Here is a 12,017-nt window from a genome sequence, read left to right as displayed (position 1 = left end):
CTGGTTCTGAATATAGAGAAAATAAAAACCAAATCCCATGATTTAATTTCTGCTGCAAAGCACATTATAGAACATCAAGAAAATGTGATTACATCAAGAATCTATGCTCCTTAATAATTGGTGTTTTCTTTAAGAAAGTAAATAAGGCATTTTCATTGTAAGATATACAAGGAGAGAAAATTTCTCCCTTTAGAGGTAACAACACATTATTTGTGGGTACCCATAATTTCTCCCTCCTAAAAGAAACAACTTGATTAAAAAATGACATAGGTCTTATTTCAACTTATTAGGTATCAAAATTAATTATCAAACTTACAAAAAATTAGTGAAGTAATACATAATATTATCATTAGTTTAACTGCAACATGGACACCTTAGCTGTATTTAAACATTTAGCAAGAATGTTTAATTACTGATGTTTAATTTTCTCATTTGTTAAATTGTGATATCATTTATGTTGAGATTGCTTATTTGTGAAACATGCATTTTCTGATACATAGTGCCTGAAACAATGATTTTTTTAAAAAAGTAATAGAGTATTATTCACAGAGTAATTTTTTAGCCCTAAATTCTATTTGTAAATTATAAACTAAAAACAGTAATTTATTTCTGATACTACATTATTTTCTTCTCCTCTAGAGGAAAGTCACCACAAAACTTTCTTCTTTACTTAGCTAAATTTTACTTCCTCCAAGAGCAGGATGTTAATTTGTTCTTCTTAAATTTCTGCTTAATGTCCTAGGTGCCTGCTGGGCCTTTAATCCCATATCACTGGACTCTGTAAAAAGAGGAGAGAGAGAGACACACACACAAGGGAAGCTGGCCAGGTGAAAGATGAAAATACTATAATTATTCTGCCACAAGCCAAGGAATACTTGAGACTACCAGAGGCTTAAGAGTCAAAGAAGGATCATTTAGATTCTTCAGAGATAGTTTGGCCTTGCCAACAGTGGTATTTCAGACTTGTAGCCTACAGAATTATGAAGGAATAAATTTCTGTTGTTTTAAAAGCCACACAGTTGATAGTACTTTGTTATGGCAGCCCTGGGCAACTAATATTAATAGTAAATTTAGAAAAGAAGAAAGTTTAATATCAATGTTCTAAGATTTCATTTTAAATAGCTAGTGAAAAGATACCACCCAAATAGTGAGAGGAAACAAAATAATAAAGATATAAGCGTATATCGACAGAATAGGGAAAAATGTTGAAGTCAAAAATTGGTTCTTTAAGACTATTTTTTTAAATGAAAATTCACTGGTAGGAATGACAAATAAGAGAGGAAACACAAATTACCATTAACAGAAAAGAAAAAAAAAACCTAGAGTTTGCCACCATAGATATTACAAACATTAAAAAGATTGAAAATTTCCTAAATAATTTTATGTCAATAAATTTGAAATCTTAGATGAAATATGGTAATTCCTTGATAAAAACAACTAACTAAAACAGACACAGGGTGAAATAGAAAACACAAAGTGAATAGCCCTATGTCTATAAAAGAAGTTATATATGCTAACAAAACTTTGTCCACAGAGAAATTTTAGGCCTGTATGATACACCAGTGAATTTTATCAACCATATAAATAAATGGTTTTAAACTTACGAAAAACCTGTTGGAATTAGAAAAGAGGGAAACTCTTTGTAGCATGTCCTATGAGGTAAGCAAAAATCTAACATCAAAATGTGATAAAGACATTAAAGAAAAAAGAAAACTATAGAGCTCTAGACCTAATGAACATATGCAGAAACATCTTGGACAAAATATTAATAAATCAAATAGAGCAATTTATCAACAGAAAAAGGAGCAAAACTATCATGCCAAAATGTGGATTAGCCCAATACTAGAAGACCACCTCGACATTTGAAAATTTATCCATATATTCGACCACATTAATAAAGTAAGGGGAAGAATCCACATATGACCATTTTAATAGATGCAATTTGGCACCCATTCACAGGATAGCTATGAAAAAACTAAAGATAATATCAAACATAATGGTCATATATTGATTGCTTTCTCTTCAATTTAAAGAAAATAATGAATGACTGCTTTCCTTGCTTTTACTTAACATTGTCTGGAAGTTCCTGACCAAAAAAATAAACAAAATGTGTTAAGAAATAATATGAACAATAAATGAAAACTAAAGAAATAAAATAAGTTAAAAGTATAAAGATTAAAAAGAAATATGTAAAATAACTCTAGTCACAGATGAGTCAAACAAGATTGTTTACACAGAAAATCCTAAGGAAACTACAAAACAACTATGGAATTAATGATTAAAATGAGCAAGGTTGAAAGATTCACAATCATATAAAATTCAATTATATTTCAAAGTAATAGTAGTAAAAGGATTGAAAAATAAAGTTTTAAAACTCCTTTCTCAATATTATTTAAGTAAATAACTAGAAATTAATTCATAAACAAGGTAAAAAAGAAACACCTGTTCATTGATAACTATAAGAAATTACTGAAAAAAAATTTAAATACTTCAGTAAATTGAGAAATAACTGTATTCCTGGATTAGAAAACTCAACATTGTTAAAATTTCTATTTTTCTGAGAATGATTTTTCATTGATGTGACAAGTTTTTTTCTAAAATATACTCTAAAATTTGTATGGAAATGCAAAGAACTTATGTAGCTAAACAATCTTGAAAATAAAAACAAATTTGGAGGGGCTTCCCTGGTGGTGCAGTGGTTAAGAATCTGCCTGCCGATGCAGGGGACACGGGTTCGTGACCCGGTCCAGAAGGATCCCACATGCCACAGAGCAACTAAGCCCGTGAGCCACAACTACTGAACCTGCACGTCTGGAGCCTGTGCTCTGCAGCGGGAGAGGCCGCGACAGTGAGAGGCCCACGCACCGCGATGAAGAGTGGCCCCCGCTCGCCGCAACTGGAGAAAGCCCTTGCACAGAAACAAAGACCCAACACAGCCATAAAATAAAATAAAAAAAACCAAATTTGGATACCTTAAGATATCTCATTTCAGGTTTTACTACAATGATACACAGTCAGGTTACTTTAGACCTAAAGATAAATTAAATATACTCAGTGGAAAGGATAAGGAATCCAGAAACAGACCTACATTTAGAAGGTAAATTGACTTTTGACATAGTCTCCAAAGTAATTCATGGAATAAGAAAAGCCTTTTCAAAGAAATTACATTGAAAAAAATTGCATATCTAATCATGAAAAAAAGAACTACTTCCTCCTACCTCATATCAGAAATTAACCAATATTTTTGGATGAATAATGAAATTATACATAAAATCTAAAATGATGAAGATTCTAGAAATAAAAAACAGAGGCATGTCTTATCCTGAGAGTAGGCAAAAAAGTATTTTAGAGAGGACACACGAAGCCATAACAATTTAAAACATGCATAATCAGATCTCATCAAAAGGCAATGTTAAAAATTTGTTTTGAAGCAAACCATAGACTGGGAGAAAATAATTGGGAAAAAATTCATATGCTGATTAGACACAGACATACACACACAAAATTAATAATTAAAAGACTGCCGTTCCAATAAAGAAATGAATGAAAGACTGAAATAGTCATTTCAAATAGGAAAATTTGAAAGAAAGGAATAGTCCTAGAGAAAATAAACTAAGATAATATAAAATCTTTCCTTTACTTATTCTTATTTTTAAACAGATCTTTATTGGAGTATAATTGTTTCACAATACTGTGTTAGTTTCTGTTGTACAACAAAGTGAATCAGCCACATGCATACATATGTCACCATATCCCCTCCCTCTAGAGCCTCCCTCCCATCCTCCCTATCCCACCCCTCTAGGTCATCGCAAAGCACCGAGCTAATCTCCCTGTGCTATGCTACTGCTTCCCACTATCTAACTATTTTACATTCGGTAGTGTATATATGTTGATACTACTCTCACTTCGATCCAGCTTCCCCCTCCCACCTCATGTCCTCAAGTCCATCCTCTATGTCTACTCTTTATTCCTGCACTCCAACTAGGTTCATAAGTACCTTTTTTTTTTTTTTTTAGATTCCATATATATGTGTTAGCGTACAGTATTTTTTTCTCTTTCTGACTTACTTCACTCTGTATGACAGACTCTAGGTCCATCTACCTCACTACAAATAACTCAATTTTGATTCTTTTTATGGATTAGTAATATTCCATTGTATATATGTGCCACATCTTCTTTATCCATTCATCTGTTGAAAGACATTTTGGTTGGTTCTGTGTCCTGGCTATTGTAAATAGTGCTTCAAAGAACATTGTGGTACATGTGTCATTCTGAATTATGGTTTTCTCAGGGATATGCCCAATAATGCGATTGCTGGGTCATATGGTAGTTCTATTTTTACTTTCTTAAGGAACCTCCATACTGTTTTCCATAGTGGTTGTAGCAATTTGCATTCCCACCAACAGTGCAGGAGGGTTCGTTTTTCACCACACCCTTTCCAGCATTTATTGTTTCTAGAGTTTTTGATAATGACCATTCTGACCAGTGTGAGGTGATACCTTATTGTAGTTTTGATTTGCATTTCTCTAATAATTAGTGATGTTGAGCATCTTTTCATGTGCCTCTTGGCCATCCATCTGTCTTCCTTGGTGAAATGTCTATTTAGGTCTTCTGCCCATTTTTTAACTGGATTGTTTGTCTTTTTGATGTTGAGCTCCATGAGCTGTTCCTATATTTTGGGGATTAATCCTTTGTCTCTTGTTTCATTTTCAAATACTTTCTCCCATTCTGAGGGTTGTCTTTTTGTCTTATTTATGGTTTCCTTTGCTGTGCAAAAGATTTTAAGTTCCATTTGTTTATTTTTATTTTTAGTTCTGTTACTGTATGAGGTGGGTCAAAAAAGATCTTGCTGTGGTTTATGTCAAAGAGTATTTTTCTATGTTTTCCTCTAAGAGTTTTATAGTGTCTGGTATTACATTTAAGTCTTTAATCCATTTGGAGTTTATTTTTGGGTATGGTGTTAGGTAGTGTTCTAATTTCATTCTTTTACATGTAGCTGTCCTGTTTTCCCAGCACCACTTATTGAAGAGGTTGTCTTTTCTCCATTGTACATTCTTACCTCCTTTGTCATAAATTAGGTGCACATATGTGCATGGGTTTATCTCTGAGCATTCTATCCTGTACCATTGAGCTATATTTCTTTTTTTCTACCAGTACCATATTGTCTTGATTACTGTAGCTTTGTGATATAGTTTTAAGTTGGGGAGACTGATCCCTTCAACTTCATTTTTCTTTCTCATGATTGCTTTGGCTATTCAGGGTCTTTTGAGTTTCCATATGAATTGTAAAATTTGTTACTCTAATTCTGTGAAGAGTGCCATTGGTAGTTTGATAGGGATTGCATTGAATCTGTTGATGGCTTTGGGTAGTATAGTCATTTTCACAGTATTGATCTTCCAGTCCAAGAACATGGCATATTTTTCCATCTGTTTATGTCATCTTTGATTTCTTTCATCAGTGTTTTATAGTTTTCTGAGTGCAAGTCTTTTGCCTCCTTAGGGAGGTTTATTTCTAGGTATTTTATTCTTTTTGTTGCAGTGGTAAATGGGAGTGTTTCCTTAATTTCTCTTTCTGATTTTTTGTTGTTTTTTTATAGGAATGTCAGAGATTTCTGTGCATGAATTTTGTATCCTGAAATCTTATGAAATTCACTGATTAGTTCTAGTAGTTTTCTGTTGGCATTTTTAGGATTTTCTATGTATAATATCATGTCATCTGCAAACAGTGTCAGTTTTACTTCTTCTTTTCCAATTTGGATTCCTTTTATATCTTTTTCTTCTCTGATTGCCATGGCTAGGACTTCCAAAACTATGTTGAATAAGAGTGGTGAGAGTGGACATCCTTGTCTTGTTCCTGATCTTAGTGGAAATGCTTTCAGCTTTTCACCATTGTGTGTGATGCTTGCTGTAGGTATGTCATATATGGCCTTTATTATGTTGAGCTAGGTTCCCTCTATGCCCATTTTCTGGAGAGTTTTTATCATAAATCTGTGTTGAATTTTGTCAAAAGTTTTTCTGCATCTATTGAGATGATCATGTGGTTTTTATTCCTTAATTTGTTAATGTGGTGTATCACATTGATTGATTTTCATATATTGAAGAATCCTTGCATCCCTGGGATAAATCCCACTTGATCATGGTGTATAATCCTTTTAATGTGCTGTTGGATTCTGTTTGCTAGTATTTTGTTGAGGATTTTTGATTCTATGTTCATCAGTGATATTGCTTTATAATTTTCTTTTTTTGTGATATCTTTTCCTGGTTTTGGTATCAGGGTGATGGTGGCTTTGTAGAATGAACTTGCGAGTGTTTCTCCCTCTGCAATCTTTTGGAAGAGTTTGAGAAGGATCAGTGTTAGCTCTTCTCTAAATGTTTAATAGAATTCACCTGTAAAGCCATCTGGTACTGTACTTTTGTTTGCTGGAAGATTTTTAATTATGGTTTCAATTTCATTACTTGTGATAGGTCTGTTTATATTTTCTAATTCTTCCTGGTTCAGTTTGGAAAATTGTAGCTTACCAAGAATTTGTCCATTTCTTCATTGTTGTCCATTTTATTGGCATATTGTGGTTTGTAGTACTCTCTTATAATCCTTTGTATTTCTGCAGTGTCAGTTGTGATTTCTCCTTTTTCATTTCTAATTTTATTGAGTTGCATCTTCTCCCTTTTTTTCTTGATGTGCCTGGCTAAGGGTTTATCAATGTTGTTTATCTTCTCAAAGAAACAGCTTTTACTTTTTTTGATCTTTGCTGTTGATTTCTTCATTTCTATTTCATTTATTTCTGCTCTGGTCTTTATGATTTCTTTCCATCTACTGACTTTAGGTTTTCTTTTTTCTTCTTTCTCTACTTTTATTTGTTTGTTTGTTTGTTTGTTTTTAGGTATACGGGCCTCTCACTCTTGTGGCCTTTCCTGTTGCAGAGCACAGGCTCCGGATGCGCAGAGTCAGTGGCCATGGCTCACGGGCCCAGCCACTCCATGGCATGTGGGATCTTCCTGGACTGGGGCATGAACCTGTGTCCCCTGCATTGGCAGGCAGACTCTCAACCACTGCACCAGCAGGGAAGCCCCTCTACTTGTTTTAAGTGTAGGGTTAGATTGTTTATTTGAGATTTTTCTTGTTTCTTGAGGTGAGAGTGAATTGCTATAAAATTCCCTCTTAGAACTGCTTTTGCTGTGTCCCATAGGTTTTGGGGTCATTGTATTTTCATTGTCATTTGTTTCTATGTATTTTTTTATTTCCTCTTTGATTTCTTCAGTGATCCATTGGTTATTTAGTAACATATTGCTTAGTTTCCATGTTTTTGTGTTTTTACAGCTTTTTTTTTCCTGTAATCTATTTCTAATATCATAGCACTATGGTCAGTAAAGATGCTTGATATGATTTCAATTTTCATAGACTTGATTTGTAACCCAAGACGTGATGTACTCTGGGTAATGTTCCATATGCACTTGAGAAGAGAGTGTATTCTGCTGTTTTCAGAAGGAATGTCCTATAAATATTAATTAAGTCTATCTGGTCTAATGTGTCATTTAAGGCCAGTGTTTCCTTATCGATTTTCTATCTGGATGATCTGTCCATTGGTGTAAGTGGGGTGTTAATGTCTCCCACTATTATTGTGTTACTGTTGATTTCCCCTTTTATGGCCGTTAGCACTTACTTGCCTTATTTATTGAGGTGCTCCTATGTTGGGTGTATATATATTTACAATTGTTATATCTTCTTGTATTGATCCCTTGATCATTATGTAGTGTCCTTCCTTGTCTCTTGTAACAGTCTTTAGCTTAAAAGTCTATATTTTCTGATATGAGTGTTGCTACTCCAGCTTTCTTTGGATTTCCATTTGCATGTAATATCTTTTTCCATCCCCTCACTTTCAGTCTGTATGTGTCCCTAGGTCTGAATTGGGTCTCTTGTAGACAGCATATATATGAGTCTTGTTTTTGTATGTATTCACCCAGTCTGTGTCTTTTGGTTGGGGCATTTAATCCATTTACATTCAAGGTTATTATCAATGTGAATGTTCCTATTACCATTTTCTTAATTTGTTTTGGGTTTGTTTTGGTGAGTCTTTTTTTTCTCTTGTGTTTCCAGCCTAGAGAAATTTCTTTAGCATTTGTTGTAAAGCTGGTTTGGTGGTTCTGTGTTCTCTTAACTTTGTTTGTCTGAAAATCTTTTGACTTCTCCACTGAATCTGAATGCAATCCTTGCTGGGTAGTGTAATCATGGTTGTAGGTTTTTCTCTTTCATCACTTTACATATATCCTGCCACTTGCTTCTGGCCTGCAGAGTTCCTGCTGAAAAATCAGCTCATAACATTATGGAGATTCCTTTGTATTTTTTGTTTCTCCCTTACTGCTTTTAATATTTTTTTCTTTGAATTTAATTTTTGTTAGTTTGATTAATATGTGTCTTGGTTTGTTTTTCCTTCAGTTTTTCTTGTATGGGACTCTCTGTGCTTCCTGGACTTGGGTGACTATTTCCTTTCCAATGTTAGGGAAGTTTTCAACTATAATCTCTTCAAATATTTTCTCAGACCCTTTCTTTTACTCTTCTTCTGGGATACCTATAATTCAAATATTGGTGTGTTTAGTGTTGTCCCAGACGTCTCTGAGATTGTCTTCAATTCTTTTCATTCTTTTTTCTTTATTCTGCTCTGCAGTAGTTATTTCCACTACTTTATCTTCCAGGTCACTTATCTAGTATTCTGCCTCAGTTATTCTGTTATTGAGTCCTTCTACCGTATTTTTCATTTCAATTATTTTGTTGTTCATCTCTGTTTGTTCTTTAGTTCTTCTAGATCTTTGTTAAATGTTTCTTGTATTTTCTTAACCTGTGCCTCCATTCTGAGATTCTGGATCATCTTGACTATCATTACTCTGAATTCTTTTTCACATAGATTTCCTATTTCCTCTTCATTTATTTGGTCTTGTTCATTTTTACCTTGCTCCTTCATCTGTGACATAATTTTTACAGTCTCATTTTTTTTTTTTTTTATGAGTGGGATTGTGTTCCTGTCTTACTGGTTGTTTGGCCTGAAGCTTCCAACACTGGAGTTTGTAGGCTGTTGAGCAGAGCTGGGTCTTGGTGCTGAGATGAGGACCTCTGTAAGACCTTGCCCTAATTAATATTTCCTGGGGTCTTAGGTTCTCTTGTTAGTCCAGTGGTTTGGACAGCTTCCACTGCAGGAACTTCGGTCCGACCCACAGTTCGTGAATCAAGGTCCCACAAGCCATGTGGGGTGGCAAGTAAAAAGAAAAAAAGAACAATAACAAAGTAAAAAATAAAATTAGACTAGGAATCTAGCAGACATGTCAGAAAGAATATAACAATAACAATCTAGCTGAATCAATGACCAGAAGGTACATCAGTACCATAATAGTAAAAAAAGAGGAGGAAGGAAATGAAAATATTAAAGAAATCAACAAAAAGGGGGAAAGGCCTCGGCTGTGGAGTGCGGGGCCTAAGCAAGGGAGAGGTTTGGGTGGTGAGCAGGCCATATGCTTCGTACCCACAGGGCTGGAAAAGGTCCTGGAGGCTTCGGATGTTGGGGTTTAGACTCAAGAAACAGAAGGGGTCCAGGCATGTCCCCCACCTCTGATCTCAGAGGGCAGGGGACCTCACATGGGAGTTCAGCAGGCTTCCTGGGCTTGAGCAGGTGTGGCAGATGCTCTCCTCTCCTGCTCCTCCCAGATGGCTTCTCCCACCTGCTTCTCTTGATCTCCCCAGCCTCAGATGTGTCGATCCTGTCTGGCCTCCACTTCTCCTCCCTCCTCTATCCCCCCACGTCCTACCAGTTTACTTGGAGATTCCTCTTATCTCCTTGGGCATCCGAGTCCCCCACCAGGAACAGCAGGTGCCCTAGTTGTGGGGAGGCGCTAACTTGGTGTCTTCCCTCACTGCTATCTTGCCTCCACCCCCTATTTTTTCTTATTCTTAACTAAGCTAATAGATAGAACTTTGTTCAAAATAATAATAGCAACAGTGTATTTGGTTGTGATACTTTATGGATAAGTGAATGAATGACAGCAATATTATAAGGGATAGAAATGGAAGAATTGGGAATACTCTTATAATGTACTTAAACTTCACATAATATGACACAGTGTTATTTGGAAGAGGACTTGAAGTGTTATTTGGAAGATGTAAATGGAACCACTAAAAAAAGAAAATAATGTAAAAGTAATATGCATTTAAATTTTATTGAATAAAATCACTATGAGTTGATTCTAAAATAATTCAAGAACTGAATGACAGAAAACATGAAGCTTTTTCTTGCAATGTGCTTAATAGAGTGAAGGAATGATGGAGTTATGCAGTCATCAATAGATTCTAAATCTAGTTGATGAAAATTTGACTAGGATCAGGGTGTTTACATCATTTCAAGGTATCTCCTTAATTTTGTTAAATTATTAAATTTGTTAAATATCAAATGTTAAATTGTTAACTAAAATGAGAAAAATTATCATTATGGCTACCAGACACCACTATAGCCAAATAATAAAAGTTTACATCTGCTATATTGTGACAAACTGACACAATATGCTTTCTGATAGTGATGCACTAGAAAAGAACGTATTATCAATTCAATAACATTTCTGCCAAAAATGCGTACCTGAGTACATTTATGAGGTAGCTTCAGACAAACTCAAATTGAGAAATAGCCAACAAAGTAACTGGCCTATACTCTCAAATATGTCAGGGGGAAAAAAAGACAAATAAAAGCTGAAGAATCATTCCAGACTGGACAATTGAATGCAATGTGTGATTGTGAGTTGGATCATGGACATGGGGGGGAAAAAGCTATATAAAAAGAGTTATTGGGTTTCCCTGGTGGCACAGTGTTTGAGAGTCCGCCTGCCAATGCAGGGGACACGAGTTTGTGTCCCGGTCTGGGAAGATCCCACATGCTGCAGAGCGGCTGGGCCCATGAGCAATGGCCACTGAGCCTGCACGTCCAGAGCCTGTGCTCTGCAATGGGAGAGGCCACAACAGTGAGTGGCCCATGTATCACACACACACACAAAAAAAAGAGTTATTATTTGCACAATTAATGACATTTGAATTTGGATTGTGGATTAAATAATAATATTGTATAAATGCTAAATTTTGTGTTATTGATAATTGTATAATTTAAATGTATAAGAGAGTGTCTGGGTCTAAGGAAATACATACACAGAGCATTTTAGGGGTAAGTAGGCAGAGTGTCTTCCGCTTACTCTCAATATATTCAGAAAAAAAAATAGACCAGGTAGATAGATAGATATATATCAATAGATAGAGACATAGACTTTGTAAATAGATGGATACATTGGTAGGAAGAAAGAATGATACATGAGGGAAAATGTAAACATTTGGTGGATCTAAGTAAGGTACATATAGGGGCTCTTCATATTCTTATTATAACTTTTCTCTAAGTTTGAAGATATATTAAAATTAAAATCTATGAGTAAAAATTACACATTAGTTCTTTCTAATTTCTAAAAATTTGGAAATAGCAAAAATATGCTGTACTTATTGCTGTGGATAAATATACTGCATAGGAAAATGTAAAACATATTAAGACTATGAAGAACTTTAAAGATCATTCTATAGAAAAAAATAAATCTATTTCCAAATTTAACACTTAACAGGTCTCCCTGAAAGATCATATTACTGTGGAAAGAAAAAGGGTTTTGCGGGAAAAGAACAAGAGTGAGAAGGAGAAGGCTAGGGATATTCTCTGTATTATCACATTCACTCCTCAGAAGAATCCTTAGATTATGTTTTATTACCCAATTTTCAGATTAAAAAGTGAATTAATAAAGATTAAGTATATTTTGCAAAGCCACAGGGTTTACAACTTAGTTTGTATCTAGTGTTGAATCCACATATTTCTGACCCCAACATCCATGCTCTACCCTCAATACCCAAAACAATGAATTTTTAAACTGATAGGTATATTAACTAAAATATATTTTAAAATATTTATTTATTCATATATATATATATATATATATATATATATATATATATAT

Source organism: Mesoplodon mirus, assembly GCF_964341445.2.
Source record: "Mesoplodon mirus genome assembly, chromosome: 2".
Lineage (NCBI taxonomy): Eukaryota > Metazoa > Chordata > Mammalia > Artiodactyla > Ziphiidae > Mesoplodon > Mesoplodon mirus.
This window is presented reverse-complemented; position numbering follows the sequence as displayed.